Source organism: Ascaphus truei, chromosome 2 (assembly GCF_040206685.1).
Source record: "Ascaphus truei isolate aAscTru1 chromosome 2, aAscTru1.hap1, whole genome shotgun sequence".
Taxonomy (NCBI): domain Eukaryota; kingdom Metazoa; phylum Chordata; class Amphibia; order Anura; family Ascaphidae; genus Ascaphus; species Ascaphus truei.
This window is the reverse complement of record NC_134484.1, coordinates 41,267,531-41,281,123: the sequence shown is the minus strand read 5'-3', so window position 1 is coordinate 41,281,123 and position 13,593 is coordinate 41,267,531. Positions and strand designations below refer to the sequence as shown.

The 13,593-nt window shown below is 40.7% G+C and overlaps 1 protein-coding gene across 3 annotated transcripts in view; it reads right to left on the bottom strand.

Moving 5' to 3' along the window:
* Nucleotides 1-2,827: 2,827 nt before the first annotated feature.
* The window catches only part of ZHX1 (zinc fingers and homeoboxes 1), a 48,450-nt gene continuing 37,684 nt past the window's right edge, over nt 2,828-13,593 (bottom strand). For all 3 annotated transcript variants that reach the window (XM_075582247.1, XM_075582246.1, XM_075582245.1), the window contains one exon: nt 2,828-3,836. The gene's annotated coding sequence lies outside the window, so the exon portion shown is untranslated. The remainder of the gene's footprint in view (nt 3,837-13,593) is intronic.

Genomic DNA, 13,593 nt, shown 5'->3' with positions numbered 1-13,593 from the left:
TAAAAAAACAACTTTGAAAGACCAATTTTCTTGTATTCTATTTTAACAGCCATTTGCTAAAGCACTGTCCCTTCATGTCCTGTCACAAGCTCTGGCACACCCCTTTGTCAGCCCTGCCCTTCCTCTAGCACATGTCAGTGCAGGAGTGCTCATGAATATTCATGAGCTTTCACTGACAGACAAGCAGAATATAAACAGATCCCTTCACTAATTATGTCACCAAATTTCGACCTATCAATACATGGAGAACGAATTGACCTGCAGCTATACAGTTCTTTAGGTAATTATAGATTGCACACATAAAACTATTGAAGTAAAAAAAAAAAAAAAATATAAAAAAAAAACACTGAACTGCAGCTTTAAGTTGTATATTTTACTGTCTTTTCACTGCCCTCTAGTGTTAGACGATTGTGCTGCAGGTCCCTCCAACATTAAACGGCTTGAATATTCCAGTCAAGTCCTGAAACACAGTGCAATGAAGGCATCTCCTATAGTATACCAAGATTCAAAAGCCATACTAAGGGCATCAAAGATGCATGTGCTTCCCAATCCACAGCATCAGGCTACTACTATAACATAGTGTGTGCATACTTTCACATCACAGATAGGTAGACTTGAGGGTTAATCTCCATCTGTGATTCTCAAACACCTCCTCAGAGGCCTAAGCCAGACCAGGTTTCTGAGACACCAACCCAACCAATTCTCTGTATAGGAATTAGTATTCATCTGTGTGCAAGTCCACTGGTTAGTCTTAAATCTTGCGGTGGTTGGTGGCCCCAGTGAGAAGTTCTTAAAGGAGCAATACAAGCGGCTGTTTTTATTTTTTTAACATGGGATTGAAGCGGGGTCTCTGGAGCTGACCCCCATTTATTTCAGCTCCAGGGACCCCCTGCTTCCAGAGGTACTTACTTCCGTGGTGCCGGCCTCGCTCTACTTCTTATATGCTCCCACGTCACGTGGGCCAATAGGAAGCCTTACTGGATGACATCACGGCCTCCTATTGGCCCACGGGGTGCGAGAGCCTTGAAAAGCCACCATTACGTGGTCCCTGCTAGCAGAGCCAGAGCTGCTACCGGCATCCCCTACGGAGGTAAGTATCTCCGAAAGCAGGGGGTCCCCAGAGCTCAAATAAATGGGGTTCAGCTCCAGAGACCGCCTGCTTCAATCCTACGTTAAAAAAAAAATCACCTGCTTGATTTGCCTCTTTAAAGTATAATCTCTATGCCCTAATGTACTTAAACAATGCAAACTAGTGCCTACAGACGTGTTTCATTCGCTTTAATATGAAGACACTGATTTTAGAGATAGCTGTGCTTAACAGGTAAGATACCTATAATATATATAATATATTTAATATAACAGGTAAGATACCTATAATATATATAATATATTTAATATAACAGGTAAGATACCTATAATATATATAACATATTTAATATAACAGGTAAGATACCTATAATATATATAACATATTTAATATAACAGGTAAGATACCTATAATATATATAATATTTAATATAACAGGTAAGATACCTATAATATATATAACATATTTAATATAACAGGTAAGATACCTATAATATATATAACATATTTAATATAACAGGTAAGATACCTATAATATATATAACATATTTAATATAACAGGTAAGATACCTATAATATATATAACATATTTAATATAACAGGTAAGATACCTATAATATATATAACATATTTAATATAACAGGTAAGATACCTATAATATATATATTTAATATAACAGGTAAGATACCTATAATATATATATTTAATATAACAGGTAAGATACCTGTTAAGCACAGATATCTCTAAAATGAGTGTCTTCATATTAAAGCGAATGAGACGTCTGTAGGCACTAGTTTGCATTGTTTAAGTACACGGTGGGCTTGGAAATGTAACCTGTGTAAGGGCAGTCTAGCAGCTGCTTAGCACGCTTGAAAGGTGCTGTATCTGGAATTGCTGTAAATAACCTCGCACAAATTTGGACCGTGTTGTTTCCACATTAGAAATGACACTCGCGTCACTTCCAGGTTATCCCTAAGTCACTTCATGTTTTCACCTGGTCATCAATCCGTAGACGTGGAATACAAAGTAGCGCATTTTTTTTCAGGAACGGATGCCAGAAAATGAATATATAATCACCAAAACAATGGTAATTGTACGCTCTAATTTGGGGCGGCCAACTCCTGTCCTCAAGAGCTAACACAACAGGTCAGGTTTTCAGGATATCCCTGCATCAGCACAGGTGGTTCAATCAGTCCCCGCTTCAGCACAGGTGGTTCAATCAGTCCCTGCTTCAGCACAGGTGGCTCAATCAGTCCTTGTTTCAGAAACAGGTGGTTCAATCAGTCCCTGCTTCAGCACAGGTGGCTCAATCAGTCCCTGCTTCCGCACAGGTGGCTCAATCAGTCCCTGCTTCAGCACAGGTGGTTCAATCAGTCCCTGCTTCAGCACAGGTGGCTCAGTCTGCGACAGCCTCTGAGTCACTTGTACTGAAGCAGGGATATCCTGAAAACCTGACCTGTTGGTAGCTCGAGGACTGGAGTTGGCCGCCCCTGGTCTAATGACATCAGCACAAAAAGGGCACTTTCTTCTCCAAGCAGCAACAGAGCATAAAAAAAAGTGATGTTAATCGGTAACCTTAACAGATATGATCTGGGGACTATTGGTAAGTAAAGACAAGGCAACTCAATGGTGTCATTCTGACCATGTAACGTGACAATGTACCAATATTTTAAAGGTGCAGTGCCACTTAGTAACCTTGTGGAGTTGCAATAAATGTAAAGATGTAATACTGGTCATTAAGCATGTGTAACTGTTTTATTATTTAAATACATTGGGCAATAGAGTCCAGAGAGCCCAAATCTAAAAAGCACACAAAAATAAAATAATGTACATAACCGATTGTATTATTAGCTGCAACGTTACATTGGCCAGGGCTGATTTGTAAAGCTGTTTAAAAAAAAAATCACAATGGAGGCCATTTTAAGAGACCCTGCTAAAAATGCTTTCACACCAACAGAAAGCAATAAAATATTCACAGCATAAAAAGGGAAGATATTACCAATTTGATAAACATATATACTATTAAGTGGAACTGCACCTTTATGTGACACAGGCCCAGATAAGGTGCTCGGTTTTAGCACGCCTTTTCTCCCACTGATACGAGCAAGAGGTGAGGCGGGCTGAAACCAAGCCCCTTTTGTGGCTCTGGGCCTTCCGGAAGTCGTTTACCAAACTGTACAGCATTAGATTAGCTCAGTGGGAAACGCAAACGTGTGTGACGTCAACGCAAAGTCGCAGAAATAAGCCGGAGAGAATGACCGCAGGGTGTTACTCAATGCCTTGTACAACCTTTACTCTGCAAAAAGGTTTGGTCGCTCAAAGCTAGAAGCTCATCACATATATCAAAGAACACAGGCAGCAAAGCCCATTGACTAAAACATAGCTATGCAAGACAAAAGAGAACAAAAAAAGCTAGTGGTCACTGTATTGTCCTCTACTCCAGCTCCCCATCCCCACAAAAAAAAGCCTAAGAGAAAAAACAAAAAAAAAACCCAGTTATTGTCACGTCAGTAAAAATCTATTAAAATCTGAATTGTACAAGTTATGTGCTCCCCGCGTTGTTTTATTTACAGGAGACGTCCTCTGGCTGCAGTATGGTGACTTTGGCACAGCACCAAGTCCTGCTGTTTCACCTCTGAAGGTGGGTTCGTCGTCAGCCGCTGGACTCCTGGGGTTTTTCCGAAAGATGAAGCCCATTCCATTCACAGTAAAACTGGGATATTGGTATTTACACAGCTGGGTTTCCACTCCTTTAAAAAAAAATATATATATAAATATGAAATAAATGAAACATGATTTTACATCTGCCAGCAAATAAACATAACCGTAAGAATATCCAATATAGTACAAATAGGGCATACTCTGAGATTTAATGGTGTTTAGATAATTACTAAGCAACTGGTGAAAGGTTATATATATATATATATATATATATATATATATATATATATATATATATTCAAAAGAAATATTAGCACACTTGGCAAATCAATAGTTATTGGGTGAAAAACAAACATACACCTTTTGGTCCCCTCATTATCTCCGATGGTTACAAATAAGACAGAAATCCCTCTTTCGCTGCTATAAGGATCATTAGGTGCAATGTGTTGCCAGCTCTGGGCAGTATGGCTCCTATGTTGTTAAATCCAAAAATCAATCAATCCCTTCGAAACGTTTTTGGTAAAGATGCAGGAAAGATATATATTTTTTAAATAATTCCCCAAGCTTTTTCTTTGTCAAATGTCACCTTAGAACTCGTCCTGTACCCATGAAACAGTTTGCTGCATGTAACAATTACAAAGCAGGTGACTTTAGCGTATCAAATCATTATATATTAAAAAAAAAAAAAACTCCACCATTTCCTTTATCCGCATTATTTTTAATGGAAAATGTTTTACTTGCCCTCTCACGCTCGGCAACGGGTTACTTTCAATTTTCTCTAGGACTTAACATTGCACATTTGATGGGCTTGGCACGCAATGGTGATTAACTGCATTGTGAAACCAGCATTTCTATGCATATCAAAACACGTCGGATTCCTCATGTATAGCTCACTTTTCATGCCATTCTGCTCAGTGGAAATTCAAATCGGCTCTGTGTTTGCTTGGAGAGCAATCAACGTCAGTGAAAGTGGAGGTAAATGTAATATTAATATATATATATATATATATATATATATATATACACACACACACACACACTGGAAATTTCCATCCCTTCTTTGAACTGCATTTTAAACGTTTACAATGCAGTTCAAAGAAGGGATGGAAAAGTGTGTGTGTGTGTGTGTGTGTGTATCTATTGTGCAGAAAGGTGTAATAAAGGCGCTACTCCCTATAAATACCAAGTGAATAAACGTGTTGTTAAGTGCAAAAAACAGACTCACAAGTGGAAAATAAATAAACAATCAAATGTAACAATCCCCTGCTTCTACCCTCCGGTGGGGCTGTTTTCACTATTCCCCAAATGGTAGAACTTGTATCACACGATCCAGGGGGAGCATAGGGGAAAAAACATTAAAAAAAACCACTCTAAGGGTAATAGTATAAACAGTGCTGGGAATATTCCTATCAGTCTCGGCTCCTGTGTTATTCCTACTCACAAGAAAGTGGGAGTTTTCAGGCAATAGAGATCAATATGCAGACGGAGAAGTACCACTGGCCTCCGTCACTCAGGGGATGTACCTCAGCGAGAGAGGGAGAAGAACGCACATAGCACAGATCTGGCAACAATTCCTTTTATCAATAAAAACTTATAAAATGCACACTCACAGAGTATCAGATTTAAAACAGATTTAAAACAGCACTGCTGTAAGCTGCAATGCTGTTTTAAATATGATACACTGAGAGTGTGCATTTTATAAGTTTATATTGATGATAGGAATTGTTGTCAGATCTGTGCTGTGTGCGTTCTTCTCCCTCTCTCGCTGAGGTACATCCCGAGTGACGGAGGCCAGTGGTACTTCTCCGTCTGCATATTGATCTCTATTGCCTGAAAACTCCCACTTTCTTGTGAGTAGGAATAACACAGGAGTCAAGACTGATAGGAATATTCCCAGCACTGTTTATACTATTACCCTTAGAGTGTTTTTTTTAATGTTTTTTCCCCTATGCTCCCCCTGGATCGTGTGATACAAGATATATATATATATATATATATATATATATACACACACACACACACGACATTTTCCATCCCTTCTTTGAACTGCATTTTAAACGTTGTGTGGCAGATTTTAAGCTAGTAGTGTTGAACCAAACACAGTTATTACTATGTAAATAAACTGATGGATAAAAGTTAGCCATTTACTTGCGGTGTTATTTATTTCTCCACTAGACGTGCAATAATATCCAAAATGCATTTTTAAAGCTCTCTCCCCCTCCAATTGCGCTTCCCTGTGAAACATTTCACCAAGGCTCAAAAGGGCTAATAATGTTTCAAAAATAAGTACAGTAAGCTTTCAGCAAAATGTTACCAGGTAGTGAGCAAAATGGTAGCATATAGTACATTTCAGAGCCGGACGTTGCATAACCGGAAGTATACAAGGGGTCTATTTGCACCCGAGTCCTGGGTGTTGGTTAGTGTGTGCAGAAGTGGGAGGGGAAGAGAGTGGTCTTTAGTGGCGTTTGTGTCCATATTAGACTGCGTGAATACGTGAGTATACATTTTTGACTATGCGAGTGAATCGAGCGTTAGTGAGTGGGTGAGTGACTGAGAAAATAACAAACGTTTAAAAAAATTGTTTCACTGTTTGCTTTAGTTAGATGTTCGTAGTAGTTAGAAGTTATATTTGTACAGTTAATTTAATTGGGGGGGTTTTCTGCGTCTTTCTAATGTAGTATATGTTTACATTGTTTTGTTATTTTCGATATTTTGTGTTGCCTTGGAGAAGGGAAGGTGGAGGAGAGAGGTCTGGGAAGTAGGCAGATGGTGGGAAATGGAGCACTCTCGTGACCCAGTTTAAACTTAAACGGTCCTAAGAGGCCCAAGCCACCCCCTGCAGTACCATTGCCACTACGTCAGCAGCAGCAGCAGGGGACAGAGTGCAAGAAGTGGAGGAGGGCACATTCCCACTCTATCCCCTTAGTTTTAGGAATATGTTAACCACGGAAGGGGAGGACCTACAGACACTGCTGGATGTTTACCCCTCAACCTCATTATTGTTTGAGCCAGTGTCCGGGTGGTAGCAGCAGGGAGAGGGACAGAGCAAGACTGCCAGCTGAGGAAGGCGGCAGAGAGAGTAGAGTTGCTGCGGCGAATGGCCACGCAAGAGGGCCCCTTCCCCATTGGTGTGAGCATATTTTAATCTGGGAACTGTGCATGGTTCAGGAAAGGTCCATAGCAGTGTCTGTAGTGCCAGCATTCATAGGAGGAAGGAAGTGTCCCACCATAGGATCACTGCCCTGCACAGCCACCTGCACCATCATAGGAGACCTGGAAACGTCACTGGCAGCAGTCTTCCTCTAGACAGGCCACAGGGTCGTCATCACCACCACCACCAACTTCCCAGTCACCGCCAACACCAGAAATAAGAGGAGCCGTCGGTCTACGTGAGTACATGCGGCGCTCAGACAGTTATGCTTCTGAACCAGTGACGTCTGTCTCCACAACCCTTATTGGTAGTGGTGGTGATATATGATGGCACTGTTGGCAGGTCAGTAAACTCTGCCGTGTGAGCCAATCAGAAGATAGTAATTTACTGTTACTTTTTATTATTAATCACCACCACCAAGTAGTGACGACCATCACCAGGCACCAAATCCTCCAAGTTACCTAACTGACTACCAGGAATGGAGTCATCTCTCTGCACAACTGTGCTACTGCTTCTGCCCTTCTCCGTCATTTAGAACTAGGATTATAGTTCATGTGCCTTATAAATTAAGAGCTACCCAGATGACCGCCCGCCCCAGCCCCCCCCATCCATTATCCTTCCTCACAATGCTATGGTACAAACCAATGACTGCACCCTAATCCTCAATATTTAAAAAAACTACAAAAATCTAGATTGTAGAGTAATTCAAGAAACACTGAGACAGTCTGTCCTGACTAGATCTAGATGTAGGAGAAGATCCAAGGCGGAAAAATATGGAGCATAGCACGAAAAAAAGTAATGGGGCTAACGGCACAGGTGAGGTTAAAAAAAAACTATTAATGGGTGAACACATGGAAGACGGCGTGGGGATACCTGACGCGTTTCGCGCTAACAAGTGCTTTGACCTGCGAGTAGCATAAACAGTGTTTTTATTGCTTACACCAGATGCATGTTCATACTATTATCAGTTCTAGGGGTTGTACACTCATTTCATAGGAGAACCAGCCATAACTGTCTTCTTAGGCAATCACTGGCTGTATTATCCCTCATTTTGGGGTTGCATATTAGTCCCCATACAATTGAGCTATGAAGATTATTTATTCTCTAGACATACTCACAAATAAACAAATATAGGGAAAATGGGTCCACCCTCACTCATCAATGCAGCTTGATTTATATATGCTTATACCATGCTGACAATATCCATCACTCTGCAGCACTGACTCTGGGAACTCCTTGTTCTATACTATCTAGATGTTCTTGCTGCTTCTGGCCAAAGCAGGATTCGAGAAGAAGCTGTCCTGCTCCTCCTCCAAATGCCCCCACGAACATATTCATCATCATATTCCTCCGCATCAGTTTTCTGTTTTGTAACACTGTATGATGCAGTTTCTGAGACAAATAAGATTTTCTGCCTTCCTCCCCAGGCCACGGTCAGGAACATGCACTCATGATAAGGAAGACAAATGATATGAAATCTGCTGCTGTTGCCTACCTTCTGCTGCTGTTGCCTTCTGGTGGTGAGCTTGTGGGTTTTTTTTTTTTTGTATTTTACATATACACGTATGTATGTATGTATAGAAATACAATTACAAATAATAATAAGAATAATATATATATTTTGTCAATTGGATGTAGCATTGGGCACCCATGTCTTTTGTTGTATACATTTGCCACGCTCAGTAGCACTCCTTTTGACAATATATATATATATATATATATATATATATATATACACACACAAATACAACTGTATGCTCATCTGCATGTCTTAGGCAGGTCTGCAACCCCACCTTTCACGATTATCGCCCAGCATACAGCACTTACACTACAGCAAGGGATTCTGGGAAATGACATGCAAATGAGCACGCAGTGCCACTTTTTGCTTCAAAAACCATTTTTAACATGGTTCCCTATAGGCTTAAGCTTGTATATATATATATATATATATATATATATATATATACAGTGGTTGACAAATCACCAAAAAATCTACTCGCCACACAAAAAAATCTACTCGCCACCTAGTACCAAACGTGTGCTGCTTGGGCCAATATTTACTCGCCCGGGGGTTAAATCCACTCGCCCGGGGCGAGCAAATGTATAGGTTTGTCAAACACTGTATATGTATATATATATATATATATATATATATATATATATATATATATATATATATATATATAGTAAATGAAAAAATAGTTTGCATTCACAGTTTCTCAAATTATGAAGGCAGATGCTCGTCCCGTATAGAAACATGTACAAGGTGACCAGGGAAATCCAGGTAACAAAGAGACAGCACACCGCAGTATAATGAATAAATAAAGTGTATTAACACAGGGCAGCCAACGTTTCGGTCCTCAGAGTGGGACCTTCCTCAGGGCCGTGCAACCAGTGACTAATCCAGACCTCTTAATATACCCCCACCAGTGACTAAAAAACACACCAGCACCAAATGAAAACAATCAATAAAACTGCGAAAATCAAACTGCAACTGTGAAAGCACCGCCTACTCTGGCCAGCAGACCAATGAAAGGCAGATGCAGATTACGGCGGCGTAATATTGACATTTTCATACACATGATGCTTACGCGCTGAACTGCTCGCATTGGACAGTCTGGCTGTCAGTATCTGCATCTGCATTCGCGGTTTTATTGATTGTTTTCATTTGGTGCTGGTGTGTTTTTTAGTCACTGGTGGGGGTATATTAAGAGGTCTGGATTAGTCACTGGTTGCACTGCCCTGAGGATGGTCCCACTCTGAGGACCGAAACGTTGGCTGCCCTGTGTTGTTAATACACTTTATTTATTCATTATACTGCGGTGTGCTGTCTCTTTGTTACCTGGATTTCCCTGGTCACGGTGTGTGTGTGTATATATATATATATATATATATATATATATATATATATATAATATATATATATATATATATATATATATATATACAGTGTTCGACAAACCTATACATTTGCTCGCCCCGGGCGAGTGGATTTAACATCGTGGCGAGCTCCTATTGGCCCAAGCAGCACACGTTTGGTACTAGGTGGCGAGTAGATTTTTTTGTGTGGCGAGTAGATTTTTTGGTGATTTGTCGACCACTGTATGTATATATATATATATATATATATATATATATATATATATATATATATATATATATATATATAATGTGGTGGGTGTTGGAGTTTGAGCGTACTGGGAATGTGTGCGTTAATTTAATTTCGAACTGGCAACAGTTGTTTGGAGGTAGGTGGCCCCTCCTCCCAGAGCTCACCGTTCTGTGCCTCAGCCTCTTCTCTCACAGTAATATTAACAATGTGAGCTTAGTTTGCCATGTATGGCTGCTTTCCCTTTAGTGAAAAGGTCAGACGTGATAGTGGGAAAACAGATTTGCCTTTCTTTATCTTTATTGCAGCCAGACATTGTTCTAACAGGGACACCTACTGGGCACAAATGTAACGTGTTGTTCTATTTAAAACGTACTGTACAGCTTCATTTAAAGCTGCAGTTCAGTCAATATCCTGCATGTGTTTTTTTTAATAAATCAGTTCTGTAGTAAGAAAAAATACTTTTAGCATTTTCTGTTTTAAAAAAAACAACTTTGAAAGACCAATTTTCTTGTATTCTACTTTAACAAGCATGTGCTAAGGCCCTGCACCTTCATGTCCTGTCACAAGCCCTGGCACACCCCTTTGTCAGCCCTGCCCTCCCTCTTGCACATGTCAGTGCAGGAGTGCTCATGAATATTCATGAGCTTCCACTGACGGACTGAAGCAGAATATAAACAGATCCCTTCACTAATTATACAGTAGAAAAGCAAAATGTGTGGTGCTCCAAACGAGAGCCTATAGATAAAAATAACTTGATAGAAGAATCCTAAGGTATAACCCCCCAATGGGTGAAAGATGGGATAAACCCAGACAAAGTGGGTGACAGCTTCTGATATAACTCCAAATATTGACCGACTAGTGGACTAGGATCCCCACAAGCACTGCAGTAAGGGACCTCACACTGAACCAACATATAATATCGGAATGGAGAATGTCCAGATAATATCCAGATAATAAAATGATGTAATAACTCACTCAGAGCAAGCTTGTCCCCTCCTTGTCATCACTGTAGATGTGTCTTCATCCAATAATGGGGGGTGTGCATCCGTTTTTTCAAGGGTCCTGGAAGTATGCAGATAGGAAAAAGCAGGCACCAGCAGCAACACAGGATCAACAAGTGAATAAGGATTAGTAGAGAGAGCTAGTTTCTACAAGAAAAATACAACAACATTGTGGGGTACAAGACCCCCCACCAACGCGTTTCGAGCGCAAGCTCTTTTTCAAGACCTTGTAGAATCCATTAAATCTATTTTTATGGGAACTAGCTCTCTCTACTAATCCTTATTCACTTGTTGATCCTGTGTTGCTGCTGGTGCCTGCTTTTTCCTATCTGCATACTTCCAGGACCCTTCACTAATTATGTCACCAAATTTCGCCGATCAATACATGGAGAATGAATTGACCTGCAGCTATACAGTTCTTTAGGTAATTAGAGATTGCCCACATGAAACTATTGAAGTAAAAAAAAAAAAAAAAAAGACTGCACTGCAGCTTTAAAAGGCTACAAACTTATAACAATCTACGCAAGTAAGTTGGAGTAATTGTATAAGACAGGGGCGTGCAAACTTGTTTTGCTGCGCGCCTCTCCGTTCTGAGCCCCTCCGGAACCTGCGCGGGGTCACGTGTCCCTGTGACGATGGTGAGGGTTTGGCCCGGGATTAACGGGGTTACTCCCCAAGGGCCCCCCTCTAACCTCGCCAGGGAGACAAGGGGTTAACTGGGCTGAGGTCCAGAAATGTGATTTAACCCTTGTTATAACATGAAAATGCTTATTCCCCTGTGTAAAATGTATTGTTGCTGGGTCAGTGTCTGCATAACCCACCCACTGGGACTTAAGGGGTTAATCTTATATGCAGTGCTGAATAAACAGTTACCTGAAAACTGGTAATTTGGTAACGGAGTAAGCCAGGACCCTGAGCCTTGGGGTACAGCCTCCGGGTCACCCCACCAAGTACACACATATTAAAAATATAACTTTGTCATAAGAGAACATATATTTTTGATAAAGTGACTTTTTGCAGTCTTACAATGTACAGGCCAAATGCTAACTACCTCTGCCTGCCTTTGTAATGCGTACCAGGACCAAATGGTTTGACTCATGAGTCTATTCACGTTTGATATGCAAGCTTCCTCTCTGGAAGTGCATATCCAAAAGGGAGGTGTGAATTGGACAGTTGGATGCTAAATAGGACATCCTGCTAGAATTTAGCCTGGCTTCACAGGGGAATTGCTATGCAAGACCCAGGAAGGATCAACAGGTAATTACCTAGTTGGTTATGCGAGAAGCTACAAGCCTACTTCAAAAGGTTTTATTGATGGGGGTAGGGGTGGAGCTACCCAAGAAGGGAATCAAAAGGAGTAACCTTATTAAATATGAGAATATTATGAGATGTCCTTGGCTGAAAAGGATAAGAATTACATATTTGTATTCGTGGGACTTCCCCGCCACCAACCGTTACAAACACTTAATATCTGGCCCTTAGTGGCTGCCAGATATTAATATCTCTATTAATTTTCATATTACACTGTAATGTTTGGTCTCTCTGCGAGCGTCAGGTGGGACGGACTGTATTAATATATCTCACCTGACTGTATGTATTACTGAACTCAAGTTATGAGGTGATTTGCAGTAAATATGAAATTTTGGTTGAGTTCTGAGAAACTGCAACCCCCTGCTATGATAATGAGCAGGAATGCCAGAATTTACAAGCCTGGTCATCAAAGGCTAAGTGGCTAATTGCTTATGCTTGGTCCAACGGACAAAAGGAATTAACCAGAGTAAGTGTAATTTTTCACACTGGACCCTGGAAGCCCAAACTCAGCTTCAAAAGCTCCAAAGGGGATTTTACTAGACGGCACGGCGCCGTAAGCTGGGATGCAAGGGTTAAAATGATATATAAGTCAGAGCCACCCTTTTATCCATGTTGTTCATGCAAAGTTCTTCATTGTTCTTCATGCAAATGATCTTCATGCATGCATGTATCCTGCCTGTTTTGCTGTGATGTCAACTGAAATATGGGAGAAGTGGCCAGTCTGTAATCCTGATGGCTTTCTTGCCATAATCTTTAAGTAAGTGTCTATATTTTGCTCTTATTGTATAATCTGCTGTGTTCACCTTTATCAAGGAATAAATTATATTTTATCATATCTAAGTCTCGTCCCAGTTCAAACCCAGGTATATATATATTTATATATAGTTTTGGTGTAAATTACAACCTGTCACAAGCTACCGTGACAGTCCCGCAACGTCATTTGACGCATGTGATGTCACGACCCCGCGGCGTCATTTGACGCCGCATTGCCATGGACACGAGTGACGTCGGCAGAATCCAGGTATGTTTTAGAGTTGCAGAGGCCTCACGTGAGCCCCAAGCATTTAATTGAAATGCCTCGGGGAAGAGCGCGGTGCCTCTGCAACCGCCTGCGCCCCCCCTCCCCCAGACAAATCCAGCGCCCGCGCCCCCCACTTTGCGCACCGCTGGTATAAGACACCAACTTCTGCATCCTTATAATTTAGCAAACCTCCCATTTTATTGTTTTCATTTGTGTTTTCCTTTTAATAGATTAGTCGTACTTTATATTA